At 49.3% G+C, this 23,517-nt stretch overlaps 1 protein-coding gene across 3 annotated transcripts in view; it reads left to right on the top strand.

Annotated features, from left to right (window-relative positions):
• LOC119971979 (potassium/sodium hyperpolarization-activated cyclic nucleotide-gated channel 1-like) overlaps positions 1-23,517 on the top strand; it is a 334,310-nt gene that overhangs the window by 12,428 nt on the left and 298,365 nt on the right. The window lies entirely within an intron of this gene.

The following is a 23,517-nucleotide window of genomic DNA, read 5'->3' as shown; positions in this document are numbered from 1 at the left end:
TTCAGGCTCATCCGGAACGATGAGATGGACTCCAATTCGCTCCATGCAGCTTTAGCTAAATTACTCCAGTCAAGAGTATGGCAGCCGGGAGAAGATGATGACACAGATTCTGACTCCCACCAAACGAATCCCTTTGCGACTGAGCAGTGAGGTGTCCAGATGATGGAAAAAAATGAATTGATGGAGAGATACGGTGTCCTTTCTGATGGAACCTGCACCATGTTTGTTGTATATTTGTTCGTTAGTGTTAATGTTAAGTGTTGGTTGTAAATTTTAAAGTTTTTCACGGCCCCACGCCACCACTCCTTTAACGTCGCCTGGCAGTTAATGGAACAAGTTTGTCCACAGACAAACGTTGGGACTAGTTTGTCCACAGAAACCTATTTAGAGGTAAAAATTTGCCCCAGACAACAGCTCATAACTGCTCTTCTGATTTGAGAGAGAAGAGGCATAACTGCAACCCCCACGACGACCACATTTTTACCCATTCTTGCCGGTTGCTCAGGCAATGGAGAAACGGCACTGGTCCCCACCCTGCCTGAAGACCCCCTCTGGTCAGCTACGCTCGGGTGGAGCACATACGGCATTGATCACCGTCCTACCCGGGGATTCCACCCATTTCTTACCCGCCGCAGCCCATACGCACCCCATTTTGGCACTTTTGGTTCGAAAATTCTTTTGTTTGTTTTACGGCGACCCTTAGGTTGCTCTTCATATGCTATTTACATCCTCAAACACTGGGATGGTAAATAGCACAGGCTGCAAGACGGCTCGCACTGTGTCAGTATTTTTCTCGGATGTCTTATCCAGATATTCGGTTTAAAAAAAAATGAGGGAGTCACAGATGGTGACCAATTATAAAGGGTAATTGGCTATAAAGGACAGACAGACAGACATACGAGATCTTAAGCAAGATAATAACAGATATTATGCTTGTGTTCACAGGACTCCAGAAACTCAGGAACCCACAGGAAGAGAAAGAAGAAGACCGACGACAGTAAAGGTGAAGACGACCTCCATCTTCTTCACCTGGATCTTAGCGGGATCCCTTCGAATGGGCACGGATGCTAACCCCCTCACCCCTACCACACAAGCCGTCAATGATTCCCACCCCTGTAATACACAGAACACCGAGATAGTTAGCCCCGCGACAGTTAACAATACCCTGACCTGGTGTGATAAGTTTATCACCTGGTATTAACTATCGTATGTAGTAGAAGCCCTCTTAGTACTGGCGATACTTTGCAGTGTCCTGCAGACACTTAGAATCAGAAAATGGCGAAGGAGAGCCCACCGCTTTTGCACCCCGGTATACACGTTTAGGTCCCCTATCTTCGGACTTCACCAGACCCCCCAACTCCTTGACATGAATTAAAGTGCATCTGATTTTTTGTGTGTGTTTTTGTTTGTTCAATAAAGAAATGTAAACTCTGCTGACTGCCAAGCCAGAGAAATTTGTGTGCTGCTATTTGTACAGTTAAGATGTTATAGATTATTTGAGTCTTCCGGTGGCGGCGATGACGTAGGAAGCCACATATTTGGGAGCTCCCGTTTTAAACGGACTTTTCGGCTCTTTTTAGAGCCCAAAACGGAAATTTTTCGACGTCTCCCGGTGGGAGAAGGTGTGCTGATCGACTTTCCTCGCAGTCCATGACTCGAACTCGGAGTGGAAAGGGGGAAAAAACGGCAGCAGCTCCCCAGAAAAAACGGGGGAAGGTATCCAAGATGGCGGCTGGCGGAGCTCCAGAGGAGTGGAAGCAGTGGGCCCAGGAACAACAAGCTGCTCTCCTGCGCTGTTTTACAGACTTTAAGGCTGAGATACTGAGTTCTCTGCAGGAAACGAACAGAAGGCTGTCGGAGATTCAGACGACCCAGGGTGCTGCCATCAAGGAGTTGCAGACGCAGGCCACCGAACGAGAGGAGGAGGCCGGGATCCTCGTGAGTAAGGTGGAGGGACATGAGGCACTCCACAAGAAGTGGCAGGAACGCTTCGAGGAGCTTGATCACCGCATGAGGTGGAAAAACCTGCGGATCTTGGGCCTTGCGGAGGGGCTGGAGGTGTCGGACCTGACAACCTACGTGGCTACAATGCTGAACTCGCTAGTGGGGGCTGGGTCTTTCCATCTGCCCTTGGAGCTGGAGGGAGCACACAGAGTACTGGCCAGGAGGCCTAAGGAGAATGAACCCCCGCGTGCGGTGCTGGTGAGGTTCCACCGTTTCAGTGATCGGGAGTGTGTGCTGCGCTGGGCCAAGAAGGTGAAGAGCAGCAATTGGGAGAATGGGGTAGTACGGATCTACCACGATTGGAGTGCGGAGGTGGCTAAGCGGCGGGCCGGATTTAATCGGACGAAAGAGGTGCTTTAAAGGAAAAAGATAAAGTTCGGAATGTTGCAGCCCGCGCGCCTGTGGGTAACTTATTCGGACCGGCATTATTATTTCGATTCCCCGGAGGAGGCGTGGGCCTTCGTGCGGACGGAGAAACTGGACTTGAACTAGGGGTTGGGGGTGGCGGGGTCGGTTGTAATGCTTTATTGCTGGTTTCTGCTGTTGCTGTGTTCTTCCTTTTTTTTTTTGTTTTTTTGTACTTTTGCAATTTTGATATGGTTATTTATGGGGGTGTGGTTCTGTTATGTTTTTTTTGCTGTGGGGCATTTTTTGAGTTTTGTATCTTGCGGGGAGGGTTGGGGGGGTTTGTTGTATTCTATGTCGGGTTGGGGGTATGGAGTGGGGCTGGCATTTGGGAGCTGCGTCAGAAGGGTGTGGTGGGGCAGTGCGAAAGAGCGGGCTTTCCACTGGTTTCCCGGGCTGGGGGGCGGAGACGATGATGGGGGGAGGCGGGGCCTTAACTGGTTCTTCCCCACGCTGGAGCGGTGCCTGGAGGAGGGATAGATTGGGGGATGATCCCACGTTGGGAGGGGTTGGGTTATTGGCGGGAGTTTCCGGGGTCAGCAGAAGTTAGCTGACCCACGGAAGTACAATGGAGGACGGTTCGCGGCTAGGAGGGTTCCTAGCCTGGGGGGGAAGGGAGGGGAGGAAAGGGAAATACCGGGTTGTTGCTGGTAGGGTCAGGAAGGAGCTGGTGGGGGCTGGGGGGACAGAGGTGAGGTGTTGTCGCTGTGGGGACTGGGTCGGGCAGGGAGTGCTGGCCTGGGGCGGGCAGTCGACGGGCTATGGCTAGTCGACGTGGGAGAGGGGCGGGATGCCCTCTGATTCGGTTGGTCACCTGGAATGCGAGAGGATTGAATGGGCCGGTGAAGCGGTCGAGGGTACTTGCTCATCTGAAGGGGCTAAAGACAGATGTGGCAATGCTTCAGGAGACCCACCTGAAGGTGGCGGACCAGGTCCGCCTGAGGAAGGGATGGGTGGGGCAGGCTTTCCACTCTGGGTTGGATGTGAAGAACCGGGGAAAAATGTGTCGTTTCAGGCATCGGGGGTGGCGGCGGATAAGGGGGGTAGGTCCAGCTCTAGGACGGGTAGGAGGCCGGCGGCGGCCAAGGTACTGAGAGGGTTTATGGACCAGATTGGGGGGGGGGGGGGGGGTGGATCCATGGAGGTTTGTGAGGCCGAGGGCACGCGAGTACTCTTTCTTCTCCCACGTACATAGGGTCTATTTTCGGATAGACTTCTTCGTGGTGAGTAGGGGACTGATTCCGAGAGTGGAGGAGGCCGAGTATTCGGCCATTGCAATCTCCGACCACGCTCCGCATTGGATAGAGTTGGAGATGGGGGAGGTGCGGGACCAGCGCCCGTTGTGGCGGTTGGATGTGGGGTTGTTGGCGGAGGAGGAGGTGTGTAGGAAGGTCCGGGCAAGTATTGAGGGGTACCTTGAGGTGAATGACACGGGGGTGGTTCAGGTGGGGATGGTCTGGGAAGCCCTGAAGGCAGTGATTCGTGGGGAGCTGATATCCATCCGGGCACACAGGGAGAGGAGTGAGAGGGATAGACTGGTGGGAAAGATGCTGGAGGTAGACAGGAGGTATGCAGAGGCACCAGAGGAGGGACCTTTGGGGGTGACGCGCAGCCTGCAGGCTAAATTTGATTTGCTGACCACTAGAAAGGCGGAGGCACAGTGGAGGAAGGCACAAGGGGCAGTGTACGAACATGGTGAAAAGGCGAGTTGAATGCTGGCTCATCAGCTCCGCAAGCGGGATGCGGCTAAGGAAATTGCTGGAGTGAGAGACAAGAGTGGGAATGTGGTGCGGAAGGGGGTAGAGGTGAATGAGGTCTTCAAGGACTTTTACGGGGAACTGTACCGGTCGGAGCCAACGGGGGAGAGGAGGGGAATGGGGAGGTTCCTCAACGGGCTTTCTTTCCCGAAGGTGCAGGAGGATCAGGTGGAGGGGTTGGGTGCGCCGATTGAGCTGGAGGAGCTAGTTAAGGGGATCGGGCAGATGCAGTCGGGGAAGGCACCGGGGCCGGATGGGTTCCCGGTGGAATTTTATAAAAAGTTTGTGGACCTATTGGGCCCCTTGCTGGTGCGTACACTTAATGAAGCGTGGGAAGGGGGGACTTTGCCCCCAACGATGTTGCGGGCGCTGATCTCGTTAATTTTAAAGAGGGACAAGGACCCCCAGCAGTGTGGTTCATACAGGCCCATATCTCTCCTCAACGTTGATTCCAAGGTGCTGGCAGAAATCCTGGCCACCAGGATAGAGGACTGTGTGCCAGGGGTTGTGCACGAGGACCAGACAGGTTTTGTGAAGGGACGGCAGCTGAACACGAATGTGCGGAGATTGTTGAATGTCATCATGATGCCGGCGATTGAGGGGGAGGCAGAGATAGTGGTGGCGCTGGATGTGGAGAAGGCCTTCGATAGAGTGGAGTGGGGGTACTTATGGGAGGTGTTGTGGAGGTTTGGATTTGGTGAAGGGTTCATTAGATGTGTAAGGCTGCTATATGAGGCCCCGATGGCGTGCACGGCCACGAATGGGAGGAGGTCGGAGTACTTCCGGCTTTACCGAGGGACCAGGCAGGGTTGCCCCCTGTCCCCCTTGTTTGCACTGGCAATCGAGCCGCTGGCGATGGCGTTGAGAGATTCAGAGAGGTGGAGAGGTTTGGTGCGAGGTGGGGAGGAACATAGGGTGTCGTTGTATGTCGATGACCTGTTACTGTATGAGGCGGACCCGGTGGGAGGGATGCCGGGGGTGATGGAGCTGCTAGCTGAGTTTGGGACCTTTTCAGGTTATAAATTAAATTTAGGCAAGAGTGAGGTGTTTGTGGTGCACCCTGGAGACCAGGAGGAAGGAATTGGTAGGCTCCCGCTTAGGCAGGCAGGGGAGAGGTTTAGGTACCTGGGGGTGCAGGTGGCCAGGGACTGGGGGACTCTTCACAAACATAATTTCACCAGACTTGTAGATCAGATGGAGGAGGAGTTCAAGAGGTGGGACATGCTGTCATTGTCGTTGGCGGGGAGGGTACAGTCCGTCAAAATGACGGTGCTTCCGAGGTTCTTGTTCCTCTTTCAGTGCCTGCCCATCTTTATCCCCAGGGTCTTCTTTAGGAGAGTGACTAGCAGTATTTTGAGCTTTGTGTGGGCACATGGGACTCCGAGAGTGAAGAGGGTGTTCCTGGAGCGAGGGAGGGATAGAGGCGGGCTGGCGCTGCCCAACCTTCTGGGGTACTATTGGGCGGCCAATGTGTCAATGGTGCGTAAATGGGTGATGGAGGGGGGAGGGGCGGCATGGAATAGAATGGAGATGGCATCATGTAGAGGTACGAGCCTGGGTGCCATGGTAACGGCGGCGTTGCCGCTCTCCCCTAAGAGGTTTACCACGAGCCCGGTGGTGGCGGCGACCCTAAGAATCTGGGGACAGTGGAGACGGCATCGGGGAGAAACGGGGCTCGATGGAGGCTCCAGTGGGTGGCAATGATCGGTTCATCCCGGAGAACAAGGATGGGGGATTTAGGGGGTGGCAAAGGGCGGGCATCAGCAAATTGAGGGACCTGTTTATTGGCGGGAGGTTTGCGGGCCTGGGGGAACTGGAAGATAAATTTGGCCTTCCCCAAGGGAACATAGAACATAGAACATAGAACGATACAGCGCAGTACAGGCCCTTCGGCCCTCAATGTTGCACCGACATGGAAAAAAAAAACGAAAGGCCATCTAACCTACACTATGCCCTTATCATCCATATGCTTATCCAATAAACTTTTAAATGCCCTCAATGTTGGCGAGTTCACTACTGTTGCAGGTAGGGCATTCCACGGCCTCACCACTCTTTGCGTAAAAAACCCACCTCTGACCTCTGTCCTATATCTATTACCCCTCAGTTTAAGGCTATGTCCCCTCGTGCTAGCCATCTCCATCCGCGGGAGAAGGCTCTCGCTGTCCACCCTATCTAACCCTCTGATCATTTTGTATGCCTCTATTAGGTCACCTCTTAACCTTCTTCTCTCTAACGAAAACAACCTCAAGTCCATCAGCCTTTCCTCATAAGATTTTCCCTCCATACCAGGCAACATCCTGGTAAATCTCCTCTGTACCCGTTCCAAAGCATCCACGTCCTTCCTATAATGAGGCGACCAGAACTGTACGCAATACTCCAAATGCGGCCGTACTAGAGTTTTGTACAACTGCAACATGACCTCATGGCTCCGGAACTCAATCCCTCTACCAATAAAGGCCATGACACCATAGGCCTTCTTCACAACCCTATCAACCTGGGTGGCAACTTTCAGGGATCTATGTACATGGACACCGAGATCCCTCTGCTCATCCACACTACCAAGAATTTTACCATTAGCCAAATATTCCGCATTCCTGTTATTCTTTCCAAAGTGAATCACCTCACACTTCTCCACATTAAACTCCATTTGCCACCTCTCAGCCCAGCTTTGCAGCTTATCTATGTCCCTCTGTAACCTGCAACATCCTTCCGCACTGTCTACAACTCCACCGACTTTAGTGTCGTCTGCAAATTTACTTACCCATCCTTCTGCGCCCTCCTCTAGGTCATTTATAAAAATGACAAACAGCAACGGCCCCAGAACAGATCCTTGTGGTACGCCACTCGTAACTGAACTCCATTCTGAACATTTCCCGTCAACCACCACTCTCTGTCTTCTTTCAACTAGCCAATTTCTGATCCACATCTCTAAATCACCCTCAATCCCCAGCCTCCGTATTTTCTGCAATAGCCGACCGTGGGGAACCTTATCAAACGCTTTACTGAAATCCATATACACCACATCAACTGCTTTACCCTCGTCCACCTGTTCAGTCACCTTCTCAAAGAACTCGATAAGGTTTGTGAGGCATGACCTACCCTTCACAAAACCATGCTGACTATCCCTAATCATATTATTCCTATCTAGATGATTATAAATCGTATCTTTTATAATCCTCTCCAAGACTTTACCCACCACAGACGTTAGGCTCACCGGCCTATAGTTACCAGGGTTATCTCTACTCCCCTTCTTGAACAAAGGGACCACATTTGCTATCCTCCAGTCCTCTGGCACTATTCCTGTAGCCAATGATGACCTAAAAATCAAAGCCAAAGGCTCAGCAATCTCTTCCCTGGCTTCCCAGAGAATCCTAGGATAAATCCCATCAGGCCCCGGGGACTTATCTATTTTCACCTTGTCCAGAATTGCCAACACTTCTTCCCTACGCACCTCAATGCCATCTATTCTAATAGCCTGGGTCTCAGCATTCTCCTCCACAATATTATCTTTTTCCTGAGTGAATACTGACAAAAAGTATTCATTTAGTATCTTGCTTATCTCCTCAGCCTCCACACACAACTTCCCACCACTGTCCTTGACTGGCCCTACTCTTACCCTAGTCATTCTTTTATTCCTGACATACCTATAGAAAGCTTTTGGGTTTTCCTTGATCCTACCTGCCAAAGACTTCTCGTGTCCCCTCCTTGCTCGTCTTAGCTCTCTCTTTAGATCCTTCCTCGCTTCCCTGTAACTATTAAGCGCCCCAACTGAAACTTCACGCCTCATCTTCACATAGGCCTCCTTTTTCCTCTTAACAAGAGATTCCACTTCTTTGGTAAACCACGGTTCCCTCGCTCTACCCTTTCCTCCCTGTCTGACTGGTACGTACTGATCAAGAACACGCAATAGCTGTTCCTTGAACAAGCTCCACATATCCAGTGTGCCCAACCCTTGCAGCCTACTTCTCCAACCTACACATCCTAATTCATGTCTAATGGCATCATAATTGCCCTTCCCCCAGCTATAACTCTTGCCCTGCGGGGTATACTTATCCCTTTCCATCACTAATGTAAAGGTCACCGAATTGTGGTCACTGTCTCCAAAGTGTTCACCTACCTCCAGATCTAACACCTGGCCTGGTTCATTACCCAAAACCAAATCCAAAGTGGCCTCACCTCTTGTTGGCCTGTCAACATATTGTGTCAGAAAACCCTCCTGCACACATTGTACAAAGAACGACCCATCCAATGTACTCGAACTATATCTTTTCCAGTCAATATTAGGAAAGTTAAAGTCTCCCATAACAACTACCCTGTTACTTTCGCTCTTTTCCAGAATCATCTTCGCCATCCTTTCCTCTACATCTCTAGAACTATTAGGTGGCCTATAGAAAACTCCCAGCAGGGTGACCTCTCCTTTCCTGTTTCTAACCTCAGCCCATACTACCTCGGAAGAAGAGTCCCCATCTTGCATCCTTTCTGCCACCGTAATACTGTCCTTGACTAGCAGCGCCACACCTCCCCCTCTTTTGCCCCCTTCTCTGACTTTACTAAAACACCTAAACCCCGGAACCTGCAACAACCATTCCTGTCCCTCCTCTATCCATGTCTCTGAAATGGCCACAACATCGAAGTCCCAGGTACCAACCCATGCTGCCAATTCCCCTACCTTATTTCGTATACTCCTGGCATTGAAATAGACACACTTCAAACCACTGACCTGAACACTGGCACCCTCCTGCGAAGTCAAATCTGTGCTCCTGACCTCTCTACTCTCAATCTCTCGCACCCCAAAACTACAATCCAGGTTCCCATGCCCCTGCTGAATTAGTTTAAACCCCCCCAAAGAGTACTAACAAATCTCCCCCCCAGGATATTGGTGCCCCTTAGGTTCAGATGTAGACCATCCTGTCTATAGAGGTCCCACCTTCCCCAGAAAGAGCCCCAGTTATCCAGAAATCTGAATCCCTCCCGCCTGCACCATCCCTGTAGCCACGTGTTTAATTGCTCTCTCTCCCTATTCCTTGTCTCACTATCACGTGGCACGGGCAACAACCCAGAGATAACAACTCTGTTTGTTCTCGCTCTGAGCTTCCATCCTAGCTCCCTAAAGGCCTGCCTGACATCCTTGTCCCCTTTCCTACCTATGTCGTTAGTGCCAATGTGGACTACGACTTGGGGCTGCTCCCCCTCCCCCTTAAGGACCCGAAAAACACGATCCGAGACATCACTTACCCTTGCACCTGGGAGGCAACATACCAAACGTGAGTCTCTCTCGCTCCCACAAAATCTCCTATCTGTGCCCCTGACTATTGAGTCCCCAATTACTAATGCTCTGCTCCTCTCCCCCCTTCCCTTCTGAGCAACAGGGACAGACTCCGTGCTAGAGACCTGCACCCCATGGCTTACCCCTGGTAAGTCGTCCCCCCCACAAGTATCCAAAACGGTATACTTGTTACTCAGGGGAACGACCGCAGGGGGTCCCTGCACTGACTGCTTCTTCCCAGTCCCTCTTACAGTTACCCATCTATCTCCAGTCTTTGGTGTAACTACTTCCCTGAAGCTCCTATCTATGACCACCTCTGCCTCCCGAATGATCCGAAGTTCATCCAACTCCAGCTCCAGTACCATAACTCGGTCTTGTAGGAGCTGGAGCTGGCTGCACTTCCTGCAGGTAAAATCAGCAGGGACACTAACGGCATCCCTCACCTCAAACATCCTGCAGGAGGAACATTGCACTACCTTCCCTGCCATACCACTTAATTTCAACCAAGTTCTGGTAAACAAATATAAAACAAATAAAAAATAAAAAATAAAAAAATAATAATATAATATAGCACTTACCTGCTCACACCAATGGGTCTTATTATTAGGTTAGAGGAGGAGGGCGGGTGGGAGACACTACACGTGTAGTGTCTCGGGTATCCTCTCCACCAGAATTTATTGGCTAGGAGAAAATCCTTCCCAGAAGTCCGCGGGTCGCACTTCCGGTTCCCGCCTTATATTATCTTTGCTCCCACTGGCACCCCGCCGCTCTTATCTTTTCAATGTCCCAGCTGTCTTACCTCTCGCGCTCTTTTCAATGTCCCTGCTGTCTCTCCTCTCGCGCTCTTTTCAATGTCCCAGCTGTCTTACCTCTCTCGCTCTTTTCAATGTCCCTGCTGTCTCTCCTCTCGCGCTCTTTTCAATGTCCCAGCTGTCTTACCTCTCTCGCTCTTTTCAATGTCCCTGCTGTCTCTCCTCTCGCGCACTTTTCAATGTCCCAGCTGTCTTACCTCTCGCGCTCTTTTCAATGTCCCTGCTGTCTCTCCTCTCGCGCTGTTTTCAATGTCCTGGCTGTCTCTCCTCTCGCGCTCTTTTCAATGTCCCTGCTGTGTCTCCTCTCGCGCTCTTTTCAATGTCCCATGTTCAGATACCTGCAGGTAAAGGCGTTTGCTAGGCGACAGAGGGATTCCCTTTGCTGCCCTCGCAGGGGACGATGGACAGAGTGCTTTCGGGGGTGTGGGTCGGAGAGGGGAAGGTGTCTGACATCTATAAGGTAATGCAGAAGGTGGAGGAGTCGTCAGTGGAGGAGCTGAAGGCTAAATGGGAGGAGGAACTCGGGGAGCAGATAGAGGACGGGACTTAGGCGGATGCCTTGGAGAGAGTCAACTCTTCCTCCTCATGTGCGAGGCTTAGTCTCATCCAATTTAAGGTGCTGCACCGGGCCCACATGTCCGGGACTAGGATGAGTAGGTTCTTTGGGGGTGAAGATAGGTGCACCAGATGTTCAGGGAGTCCAGCGAACCACGCCCATATGTCCTGGACAGGCCCAGCACTGGAAGAATTCTGGAAGGGGGTGGCGAGGACGGTGTCGAGGGTGGTTGGATCCAGGGTCAAACCAGGGTGGGGACTCGCGATTTTTGGAGTTGCGGTAGAGCTGGGAGTGCAGGAGGCGAAAGAGCCCGGTGTCCTGGCCTTTGCGTCCCTAGTAGCCCGACGAAGGATCTTGCTACAGTGGAAGGATGCGAGGCCCCCAAGTGTGGAGACCTGGATCAGTGACGTGGCGGGATTTATAAAATTGGAAAGGGTCAAATTTGCCCTGAGAGGATCAATACAAGGGTTCTATAAACGATGGCAGCCTTTTCTGGACTTCCTGGTTCAAAGATAGGTATCTTGGTCAATAGGAGCTGGAACCCGGGGGGGGGGGGGGGGGGGGGGGGGTGTTCCTTATTATTGTGGTTTCTATTCTGTAACTTTATATTGTGTCAATTTGCGTTGTTGTTAAAATGCTGTGTTGTTCATGGAGGTGGGGCGAATGTTTATGATTGCTAATATTATTGTTATTTTTGGTATTTTACAATGGTGCGTTATTGTTGTATAAATTCAAAATTTTTCAATAAAAATTATTTAAAAAAACAAAATGTTATAGATTATTTTTGGATAGTTTATTGAGGATAGTTAGAGGTTCCAGTTTTCTTATTTTTTTATTTTGTAATGCATGCCTGAATGTCATAGTGCCCCGTAGAGTTTTATAATAATGTATGTATAATGATTTTAGGTAAAATTGTGTTTCACAGCATAGGGCAGTGTAGAGCCTAGTTATGGGTGCCCCGCTTGGTCAGAGAACGAAGATGGCGCGGTAATGTGAACCTTCACGCTTCGTGTTGAGGATCACAAGGAGGGAGTGGCCACGTCCTGATTACAAAATGGACACTTTGCAAAGAATGCAGGGAAAATGGACAATACTGAAAAAGCAAGCAGGTGCAAGGTTTATCTGTTGATTGGAGCTGTAGCTCCCAGACAAGACCGATACTGCAAATCCATTACCATATTAATGAGCCCTCTCCGGGGACAAAAGAGTAACATTTAGGTAAACGATACTAAAGCAGACACCCCGGCGCCAGAGGAGACTGGAACAAAGCAGGCCAACGGCCACCTAAGACCCGCCCAGCAATCAGGGCACCCACCCCTTTATTGGAGGAAATCGATACCGATGATCAGGATACGGTCCAATTAATTGGGACCAAGTTCAAAGCCCTCCCAAAAGTGCGCGTAGCCCCTTTGGGTATAAGAAGAAGCCCCCAAGAGAGAATCGCTCTCTTGGCTCGCAGCGAGGAGAGACTTGCCTAGCAGCTGCACCAGAACAAGTAAGTCCAAAGTCAACGCACGCTACGAGACAGACGCTCCTAGCTACTATTCTGTACCAGCACCACCCAAGCAGCCTCAGAACCGGACAACGGCCATTGTTCCTCTGACTGAGTGGGCGCCCGAAGCTAAGTATAGGCTTTAGTAGTGATAGTTTAGTTGGTAGAGTTTTGTGCATGAGTATAATTGACTGTGTGTAAATAAATGAGCATTGATTTCGAACTTACTAACTGGTGTATCGAGTCTTTGATCAGTATTCGGTTTTGAACCTTGTGGCGGTATCGAAAGATACCTGGCGACTCTTGAGCAAACGTAATTAGAATTAAAGAAGGTGACCATATTAACCGCCATAAACAGCCAATAAAGGAGAGAACACAACGAGCAACAGCATCTAAGTTAACACTCTAGTTCCCACCCCCTGCCATACTAGTTTAAATCCTCCCGAGTGACTCGAGCAAATCTCCCAGCCAGGATTTTGGTGCCCCACCAGTTTGGATGCAACCCGTCCTTATACAGGTCCCACCTGCCCCGAAAGAGGTCCCAATTGTCCAGAAATCTAAAACACTCCCTCCTGCACCACCAGTTTAGCCACGTATCTGGCTGCACTATCCTATTTCTAGTCTCACTGGCACGTGGCACAGGGAGTAATCCTGAGATTACAACTCTAGAGGTCCTGTGTTGTAGCTTACCGCCTAACTCCCTAAACTCCTGCAGGACCTCATCGCTCTTCCTGCCTATGTCGTTAGTGCCCATGTGTACCTCGACCTCTGGCAGTTCACTCCCTCTTTAGGATGTCCTGCGTTTGTTCAGAGACATACTTGTCCCTGGCTCCGGGGAGGCAACATACCATCCTGGAGTCTCTTTCGGGTCCACAGAAGCGCCGATCTGAGCCCCTTACTATAGGGTCCCTTATATTGCTCTTCTGCACTATGCCCTACCCTGCTGAGAAACAGCCAGTTGTGATGCCACTGTTCTGGCTGGTGGTGTTTTTCCCTGATAGGCTATCCCCCTAACAGTATCCAAAACGGTATACTTGTTAGAGAGGGGGACAGCCACAGGGGATTCCTGCACTGACTGCCCTTTCTAGTGATCATCCGTCTGCCTGCCTGCCTGCCTGCCTTGGGTGTGACCACGTCTCTATAACTCCTCTCTATGATGCTTTCCGCCACCTGCATGCTCCTAATTGCATCTAACTGCTGCTCCATTCGAACCACGTGGTCTGTGAGGAGCTGTCATTGGTTCCACTTCCTGCGGAAGTAGTTGACTGGAATGCTGAAAATGCCACGGATCTCCCACATCACACAGGTAGAGCACTGCACCCCGCTGAGTGACATTGAAGCACTGGTTAGTTAATTTAAAATAAATACTTATATTGTGATCAGATTAAGTTACAATCAACTATATGGTCCCCGGTGCTAGATTTTTACTGTAAAATTAAATGCTAAATATTAATCTCCACCTTCAGATTTAGTTACTCCTTTACCTTGTGAATTAATTAGTTTTAATTAGTTTTTGCAATTTTCTTCAAATTTAACACAGATTCCCTACCAGCCGATCAGCTCACAGTTTTACTGTGACTCACTTCTCAGTTTCCCCCCCACAATTTAAAAACAGAGAGACACCGACAGAAATACCATTTACCTGCCCAGACTACACTCTGATCGTATTTGTTCTTACACACTCATGTTTTCACACTGTCCTGTAACACACTGGTTATCATTGCCATATCGCTACCCTACCATTGCCTCGTCTTTTCCTTTACGTTTCCAATACTCCCCTCATGTAATTGCCCCCCCCCCCCCCCCCCCCCGCCCCCCCCCCCCCCCTCCAAATTTAAGGCCTCTACATGCTTGTTGCACAATATTGAAGCTCCAATAAAGAATCTTGGAAACAACTGGAAAGCGTTTCCTTTATCCTTACTCCCTGTTTTCTACCTCCCCACTTGTTATAACTCCAATGGAGGTCCCGGGATCCGGACTATACGATTTCCCCTGACCTCCCTGGAATATGAACTTCCCCTTTAAGACAGGCAGGCCTACCCCCTTTAAGGGGGCGGTGTTTACCCTTTACAAGGAGAGCCCTAGCTGTATAAAAATCCTGGCCTAGCTGCAGGTCGGGGAGGATGCCTTTAGGGGAGAGGAGGAGTATTGTAATTGTATCAAAATAAATGTTGTTCTGTAATTTATACTTTTGTCTATGCCTTCTGCCTACTGCGGATTCACCATCACTAAAAGTGATTGATATCAATGGTTTCCTCCAATTCCAGTGCTTAGGTTTTGTGAATAATCTTTTGTGCAGAACCTGTCAAATGTCTCTTGGAAATCATCCATTCAACATCCATAGCCAACCTCCTATTCTCCATGCCTCTGATATCAAAAATATTTCAACTGGAGTAGTCAGATATAACTTTTCAAATCCATGATCAAATATGCAGTAAGTGTCAGCTGAAGGAGCTCGAACTCTGGGTTGTGAGTTTTGTGGATAACAGATTTTTGGATCTGTCCATCACCCATCAGCTTATGGATGTACAGGCAAAGAATGATTATGCGTGATTGCCGAGCAGTCAGTGAAATAATTTTCTCACTTCATCTGTTATTGATTTCTGATTACTGGGGAGAGTGATAATTCTTCAGAGGAGTGTGTTGAGGAAGATTGAGAAATCAATAGGGATAGGGAATCCTTTGACGAACGTCTTCTGGGGCTCCAGGCCTGGATGGGCCCGGCTCTGCTCTGCCCTGTTGTGCCCGCTGCCAACCAGATGCACCAGGCACAGGAGGGGAATGGGGAGTCAGAGGTGCTGCGGTGCTCTGGCACCTCGCCTGCGGGAGTCAACAGCATGAACTCCATCACCACCTCCTCCCTCCGGGTGCCCAATGGCTCCCGGGCTACTCCATTGGACGGGGCTGTGAGCGGAGCTATCACCTGAGGCTCCCCGCCACCTGGCAGTGCTAGTCCTGGAGGTCCGCTCTAGTCTCGACCATCTGCATGCTTGCAGCCATGGAACACAGGGAGTGGACGATCTCCTTTTGGGACTGTGCCACATCACCCATTGACTGTGCCATCACCTTCTGGGTCTATGTCACATCAACCAGTGACTGCGCCATCTCCCTCTGGGACTGGGCCACCTTCCTCTGTGACTGCGCCACGTCGGCTAGCCCCTGGGCAATGCAGCCGACGTTCCCAGCTATGGCCTGCTGTGACTGGGCCACTCTTAGGAGCGCTGCTGCAATTTCCAGGTGGCTCTGGCACATGGTTGCCTGTGAGGCAGCAACCCTGTCTTGCACCTCGGCCAGTGCCTTCACAGAATGCCCCAGTCCTTTGGTATGCTTGCTGATCCATAACCAAATCTGTTGCCCCTAATGCCTCCACCTTGGACGCCACCAATGCGGTGTTGGCCTGGGTGACACGCATGGTCGGCACCACCTCCTGCACGAGGTTCGACTCCTCCAACTACGCCTGCAGGTATTGGATGCTCACTGACAACCCCTCATGCAGTGCCTGGCTCTGCAACTGCATCTCCACATTGTCGGGACTGTCTGATCCAGAGGCCTGGACAGCAGCTAGTTCCTGGGCTCGGACTGCCCTCTGATTGTCCGTCCCCTTGGGTGTTCCTATCTCCACCTTCTGTACTGGATCAACTGCGACCCAAAGAGTGTCCTAGGAGCCTCTTCACTAAAGTGCCCAACCAAGGTGATTGTATCTGGGATATATCAGAAACAGCTGTGACGGCAAATCTGTGTCATTGTCAGACCCGAGCTCCAGTGTGTCCTGCGTTTCATGTCAAGGGCTGCCGTCTGAGCTGCTCTCAACATCAGTGGTCGGCTCATGGGGCAGGGGAGGCTCCGGCTGTGCCACTGGCTGGGGGTGGGGGACACCAGAGGGACCCACGCCATCTCCAGCAGGTCCTGCAAGACACGACAAGGTGCATGATAAGACTGCGGGTCAGGACGGGGTGAGGGTGAGGGTGATGGTGTGGGTAGTGTGGGGGTGAGGGTGGTGTGGGGGGGCTGTTGACACAGGTTTCATGGGGAACCGCAACTCAGCAGGGTCTCACTTCTTCGCCCGTGTCCGAACTCCACCCTGGTGACTCTCTTTCCTCTGGGCTGTCAACCATGTCCAGGACCCCCTGCTCTGCCACGGCCAGGGGTTGCAGCTCCGGCTGTCCACCTCCAGTTTTCTCCCGATCCTGGCGGTTATGGGTGCCCTTCTGTGGGGAATGGGCAAACCGAAAACAGTGTTAGACAGTCTGCGCATGCAGCCCAGGGGCTGGGTAGCTGCGGCCTTAGTGGCCTGGGCATCCAGCCATGGCAGCCAGTATGGGTACTGCATTGTATGTGGTGCAGGTTGGGGGTTCAGCCGCCCTCTGGGTTGTTGGGAGGGGGGCTTATCGTTACGGGTGTGTGGATGAGGTTAGTGCCAGGGGCACAGTGCTGCCTACTCTGGTTGCCATGAGGTTGTTGTGCAATTTTGTCCGGCACTGCTGGCTGGTCTGGACGGTGTTGCCCACAGCGCTGCTCATCTCTTCCACCTGTGCCCAGGCACGATGAATGGCGGCAGCTGGCAGCCTCCTTCCCGGGTGGGGGTACAGGGTTAACCACCTCTCCTCCACCACATCAAGGAAGGTCTCCAGCTCGGCATCCGAGAAATGGGGTGTCGCTCTTCTCGCTGCTGTTTTCTTGGCTGGGATGGTGTGTGGGGGAGTGAAGTCTGTATACAGCAACAGCTTGTTAGCTTTCTGAGTGTCAATCACGAAACCAGCGAATCCTGCATGGTTTCTCATTGGAATCGATCGTGCTCCACGTGGCGCCTGTACTAGCCCCTTAACAGTTGCTGAATCGGTTCAGTTGCGACGCCAGTTTTGCTCTCGTGGAACTCCACGAATTCTGCGCCAGCGTCAACACTTAGTCTCAAAAATGGACAATCCAGCCCATGAATTTGGCTGAGTAACAACCATAGTCGTGGTCATTTGGTTGTTTTTCGGACTGGAGGACAAGATATATTGAGACTCTCCAAGGGTCACTATTAAGCTCACTGCTTTTCTTGAATTAAATTTCGTGACCTAAAATTAGATGCAGAGGGTACTATTTCAAAATTTGCAGATATAAACTTGGAAGTATTGGGCTGGATTTTCCGTTTCAGCAGCTAAGTGGCAGCTCAAAAAGAGAATTCCCGGGCGTTTTACGATGCCAAAATTGGCGCAGAACCCTCACCGATTCCGGGACAAGTGAGGGGCTAGCAGTGGTGCCAGGTATAACCACCGGCTCCCATGCCAGAAACAGCCGGAGAATAGCCAGGTCCGTGGTCGTGCATGCGCACGGTGACTACCTGCATTGGTCGCGCCGTAGAACATAGCGCCGGCCGTGTGCGTACCAAACCTGCCATAGGCCACCCCCCACCAGTCCCCCCAGTCCTTGCGGAGCCCCCCCCCCTCCCCCGGCCGCATGGATCCATGCCGACTGTGGCGGCGCTGGACACAATCCACGGCCGCCACACTGGGCTCCAGACCGCTCAGACCACACGTCAACTGCACGGTCGAGAACTCGACCCGTTGGTGGCGGAGCAACGGGGGAGGGCGATGACGCCATTTCGGAGGTAGGGGCGGAGACTCAGAAAACGGCGTCACACTGGCCCTGCCCCGCTTTGGGCATCGGAAGTGATTCTCTGCCCAATCGCCGATTACGATATCGGTCTTGGGCAACAGAGAATCCTTCCCATTGTGCCTGTGAGGAAGATCGTTATATGCTTCAAAAAGACGTGAACGGCTGATGGAATGGGTTGGCGTATGGCAGATAAAATTTAATGCAGGGAAATGCGTTACATATTGTTAGAAAGCACTCTAAAATTCAGAAGACGTGCAGGAGCAGAATGATACTCCAGGTGCATATGTGCAAAAATTGTTGAAGGCGGCTAGACAGCTGGAGGGGGTAGTTAATATGATATACTGGTTCTTGGGCATTATAAATACAAGCATGGCATACATAAGCATGGAGATTGTGAATCTTTATAATAAAGATTGATTCAGCATCAACTGGAGAATTGCATTCAATTCTGGCTACCACACTGTAGGATGGTTCTAAAGGCATTGAAAAAATGTGGAAAAAGGTTTCAAGAATGGTTCCAGTGATGACAACCTGGGTAGATTGACAAGCTGAAACTGTTGCTAAAGAAGAGAACGTTGAGATGAGATTTGTTAGCGGTGTTTAAAATCATAGCAGGTCTAGACAGAATAGATTGTGAGAAACTTTTCATTGACAGAAGGGTGATTGGCAAGAGTGGTAAAGGTGGCATTAAAAGCTTTTTTACAAAGCAAATGATTCTTCAGAGTCTGGTGGAAGCAGGTCCAATCTGATTATAGCGATTTGATGGCTGCGCTTGATGGTCCTTCTCCCCCTGTGTTTAAGTTCTTGTCTGCTTCTCTGAAGATGTTTCTCTTGTGTTTGTTTCTCAGTGAATCTGCTTTTGCCTGCCCTTTTCAGTGTTTTTATCAGGTAACAGCAACTGGCTATCTATATCATGTAATCTATTCTAGAATGCCAAGTACTTTTCCACAATAAATCGAGTGGTAATTTAATTACAGTTATCCAGAGCCGCCTAGTCCCCTCTCATGATCAAAAGGGTGGAAGGTTGTTCATGTTTTATTGTAACTGGTGGGAGTAGTTTATATGCTCCCAACTAGTAGTTATATATCATTCAAGCATTAAGCAAGAATTGTCCCTTGATGGTACAGAACTTGGATATTTGCTGAAAAAAGTGACGCTGTTGAAACATTTCTTGCACTTGTCAGGTCTGATGCAAGAAATGGGCAATGGATAGGAGGTTAGGGGTCATTTCATAGAAAAGTGTGTCTTGTGGAACCCGATGAAAATGTTAGCCTGCGCTGGCTATAGGGTGGAAACTATGGCAACACCATCTACTTAGGCACATATAGTATCATTAAAGCTGCATTCAACTGCCTGAGTTGCTAAGTTCAAAAGTTCAATGAATACATACTCAAATCAGGGCAGCACATCTACATTGCCATGAAATAATGATGCAATGCAAATGTCAATGGCTTCCTTGAGTGACACACTAATGAATAAGCTTGCATTGCCAAACAAACAAATAGATACAGCCAGGTTGCAAGTCGTGTGTAGTCTTTGCAAATGTGAAGGGGGAAGCACTTTCAGAAATGGCTGTAGCAACCCAATTGATCCTTTGGCTAATTTATCCTGTTACCCGTGAATAAAAGTTCTTAAAAGGCTAATTTTCCGAAGATAAGATATGATTTGGCCTAAGTTGTCTGAGGACAGCTACTTGCAGATAAAACTGTGCCAGAGAAGTGGGAGGCCTTCAAAGAGGAAGTAGGGAGAGTGCAGGGCAAATATGTTCTTGTAAAGACAAAGGGTGGAACCAAGACCAGGGAAACCTGTGTCAAGGGACATAAAGGTCAGGATTCAGAAAAAAAACACATTTTAGATACTGAGGGCTCAAAACGGCAGAGTCTCGAGAGGAGTATAAAAAGTGCAGTGGGAGAACTTAAAAAGGAAATTAGGAAAGCTAAGAGAGTGCAAGAAGTTGCAGGTGGAATAAAGGAAAACTTAAATGGATTTTTCAAAAATATACAAAGAGCGAGAGAATAACTAGGGAAAGAGTAGGGTCAATTAGAGTCAATATAGGTAGTCTGTGTGTGAACCCGGAAGATGTGGGTACAATCCTCAATGAATACTTTGTGTCGGCCTTCACAATGGAAAAGGATGACTCGGGTGTAGACATCGGCGGAGGACTGAGAAACATTAGAAGAAACTAACATAGAGAGAGAAGAGGTACTGGCAGGTTTAGCAGCCTTAAAAGTGGATAAATCTGCAGGCCCAGGTGCGATGTTTCCTGGCCTGTTGAGGGAGGCAAGGGAGGAGTTATCAGAGCAATGGCAGTAATTTTCAAATCTATGGTCACAATTGAGGTGCCAGAGAACTGGAGGACTTGTAACATTGTCCCATTATTTAAAAAAAAGGTCGGGATGGACACAGAAATTCTAGGCCCATCAGTCAAATCTCTGTGGTGGAAAGCTACTAGAAAGAATTCTGAGGGACAGAATATATCTGCACTTGGACAGACATGGATATATCAGGAATAGTCAGTGTGGATTTGTTAAGGGAAGGTTGTGTTTGACAAATTTAATTGACTTTTTAAGGACGTAACCAGGAGTGTTGATGAGGGTAATGCATTTTATGTGGTTGATTTAGACTTTAGCAAGGCTTTTGATAAGGTCCCTCATGTCAGACTTGTCAAGACGTAAAGACCCATGAGATCCACGGCAAAGCAACCATTGGATCAAAAATTGGCCGGCGTCAACACTTAGCCGCGTTTTTGCAGAATCCCGGCCTCTATTTCCAGTACTTATCTTCAGCCACCAACACTGTGACTATGTATGTCCAATTTTATTACAATGAAAATATTTAATTTCTTTTATCTCTCTCCCACTCTGATAAGTTTCCTTTTTAACCTGAAGCAAAATCTCTTTACTATCTCCAACTATACCTCATTTGCCTTGACCACCTGTGGATTTTTAATTTCCCCAGTTTTATCCTTCATATACTCAAATTAATGTCAAAAACAAACCTTCATTTATGAACTAATTCAAAATCGTCTACTGCCTTTCTAGCAGTTTTAAACTATTGCTCTTCAACATGAGTTCTCAGTACTGCAGGAGGTAAATCTTTAAATTATTCCAGAATAACCATTTCCTAAAGAGCTTCATAATTTAGGTCTATTTTTAATGCTGTTTTCTAGCTATCAAGATTTTGTTTGATGCTTTCACATTCTATATACCTGTGACCTTGTTCTTTCCTTACATTTCTAAACTTCTGTCTATAGGCTTTGGCACTAGTTCATGTGCAATTAAAATGGCTTTTCATCACCTCATAATCCCTAGCTATGCTTCTGTCAATGATGCAAACACTTCACTAGCTGTGCCTACTTATTTTGATTGAACCAATAGTACCAATAGGCGCGAACGGTACGGAAACCTCCGCACTTCCGGGGGCTAGGCCGGCGCCGGAGGGGTTGGCGGCCCGCCAGCGGGCGCCAAAGGGCCGCCGTGGTCCCGCGCATGCACAGAACCGCCAGCGTGTTCTTGCGCATGTGCAGGACTGCCGGCGTGTTCTGGCACATGTGCAAGGGGTTTCTTCTCTGCGCCGGCCATGGCGGAGCCCTACAGGGGCCGGTGCAGAAGGAATGAGTGCCCCCACAGCACAGGCCCACCCAAAGATCGGTGGGCCCCGATCGCGGGCCAGGCCACCGTGGGGGCCCCATCCGGGGCCGGATCCCCCTGCACCTCCCCGAGGACTCAGCTAGCCGACCTACAAGCCAGGTCCCGCCGTGATTGACCATGTCCATTTCACGCCGGTGGGACTGGCTGAAAACGGGTGGCCGCTCGGCCCATCGGGGCCCGGAGAATTGCCGGGGGGGCGCTGCCAATGGTCCCCAACTGGCGCGGCGTGATCCCCGCCCCGCCCGAAAACCGGCGCCAGAGAATTCGGCAGCCGGCAGCGGGGCGGGATTCACGCCCCCCCCCCCCCCTCCACGCCCCCCCCCCCCCCCCCCCCCCCGCCCTAAATCTTTCCAACTCCCTCTCCTTCAGATCTGTTTACTGAAAATAAATTCTCACTTTAATCTTTTCTCTTGCCATTGTTTTCTTTTTCTTTCTCTGTCCTCTCTTTTTCCTTTCCATATGCCATTGCCTCTCCTTGTCTTTCACTTCTAATTCCAACTGGCTCATTTCTTTAACATTTTGTCATTATTTAATTTGCAACTTGTTCTTGGCTAATTCTAATGATTCTTGACACAACTCAGACTGTGTCTCTGGCGTCTCTTCCAAATTGAAATGCAGAGCTATCTCTTTCATTACCTGTAGCTTTCTTGCCCCAAATGGTATTGTTTTAACCACCTTTTGTAAACCACCCAGGGTTATTTCTTCAACACCCTGAAAAATCTTGGACTCTGAAAGAACCATTTTACAAGTCACTCCCTATTAAACTGACAAGAGATTCAACACCTGAAAACAGCAGCTTCTCTCACTTGTTGCCTTTAAATACAATAATGCCGAGCCAAACAAGGAATTACACCTTTTCATCCCGCAAAGAGCCCCCAACGTTTTTAGGAACCTGACAGTTCTGAATTTTGTTAGGATTCCGAACGAGAACCCAATTATTTTCAATTTGTAAAACTGAGGAAATGTTACTGCACCACCGGAGTGATAACACCGACCGATAGGTATCTTGCATGTTAACACAAACTTTAATTTAATCACAGAATTGACTACAATAGCAACACAGAAATAGATTTACTGTTAACAGTTGCAACAGTCCTTAAGTAAGAGAATAAACTAATTTGCTCCTAAACCTTCCACTGCATTCCAATTAAGCAAGGCAATATATATTAAATATCACTTATTTATAAAATTAACAATTAGGGTTTTACTTGCTTGTCTTTCTGCAGAATCTTTGGAGAGAGAACCTTTAAGGATCAAGCTGAAACACCTCTGTTCAGATTTGAATTCTAGGACCTACTGACTCTTCAGACAGACCTGGCTCCTCTCATTAACTGCATCATCTGTACCCAATGCACAAGGCATTCTATTGTCTCTTACAAGCTGTCCCTTGAATTGTTTAGCCAAGGCCAATACCCCTCAGAAATTATTTACCCCATGGGCCCTTCAAAGCTAAACAATATTTCATTAGCTAGCTATTTGGAACCAAGTAGATGTTCTCGAGATCTATTCACTTTTATGACAACTTGAGCACCGCTCTAGAAGTCATGCAATCTGTATGCATCTTAACCCAGGTAGTAATATTGTTGCAAGAAATATAAAATATGACAATTCCTTACATTCATCATAGGTGAAAATCTGAGCCGCCAACACCGATCCCTTGAGGGCATGAAGCTAATTTGAGTAAATACTCATTACTCTTATTCTCTGTCCCTCATCTAACTAACCTCCTATTCATGTAAAAGATTGCCTCCAACTGCATGTGCTTTCTGAAGTAAAAACAGAAAATGCTAGATAATCTCAGCAGGTATGGCAACATCTGTGGAGTGATAGAGTTAATGTTTTTGGTCTAAATGATTTAAAGAACGTTAAAAAAATAAATTTTTTTTAGAGTACACCCAATTCATTTTTTCCAATTAAGGGGCAATTTAGCGTGTTCAATCCATCTACCTTGCACATCTTTGGGTTGTGGGGGTG

The sequence above is a fragment of the Scyliorhinus canicula genome, chromosome 1, assembly GCF_902713615.1.
Source record: "Scyliorhinus canicula chromosome 1, sScyCan1.1, whole genome shotgun sequence".
NCBI classification, from domain to species: domain Eukaryota; kingdom Metazoa; phylum Chordata; class Chondrichthyes; order Carcharhiniformes; family Scyliorhinidae; genus Scyliorhinus; species Scyliorhinus canicula.
Note: the sequence above shows the minus strand (reverse complement) of the source record. Positions and strands in the feature narration are given on the sequence as shown.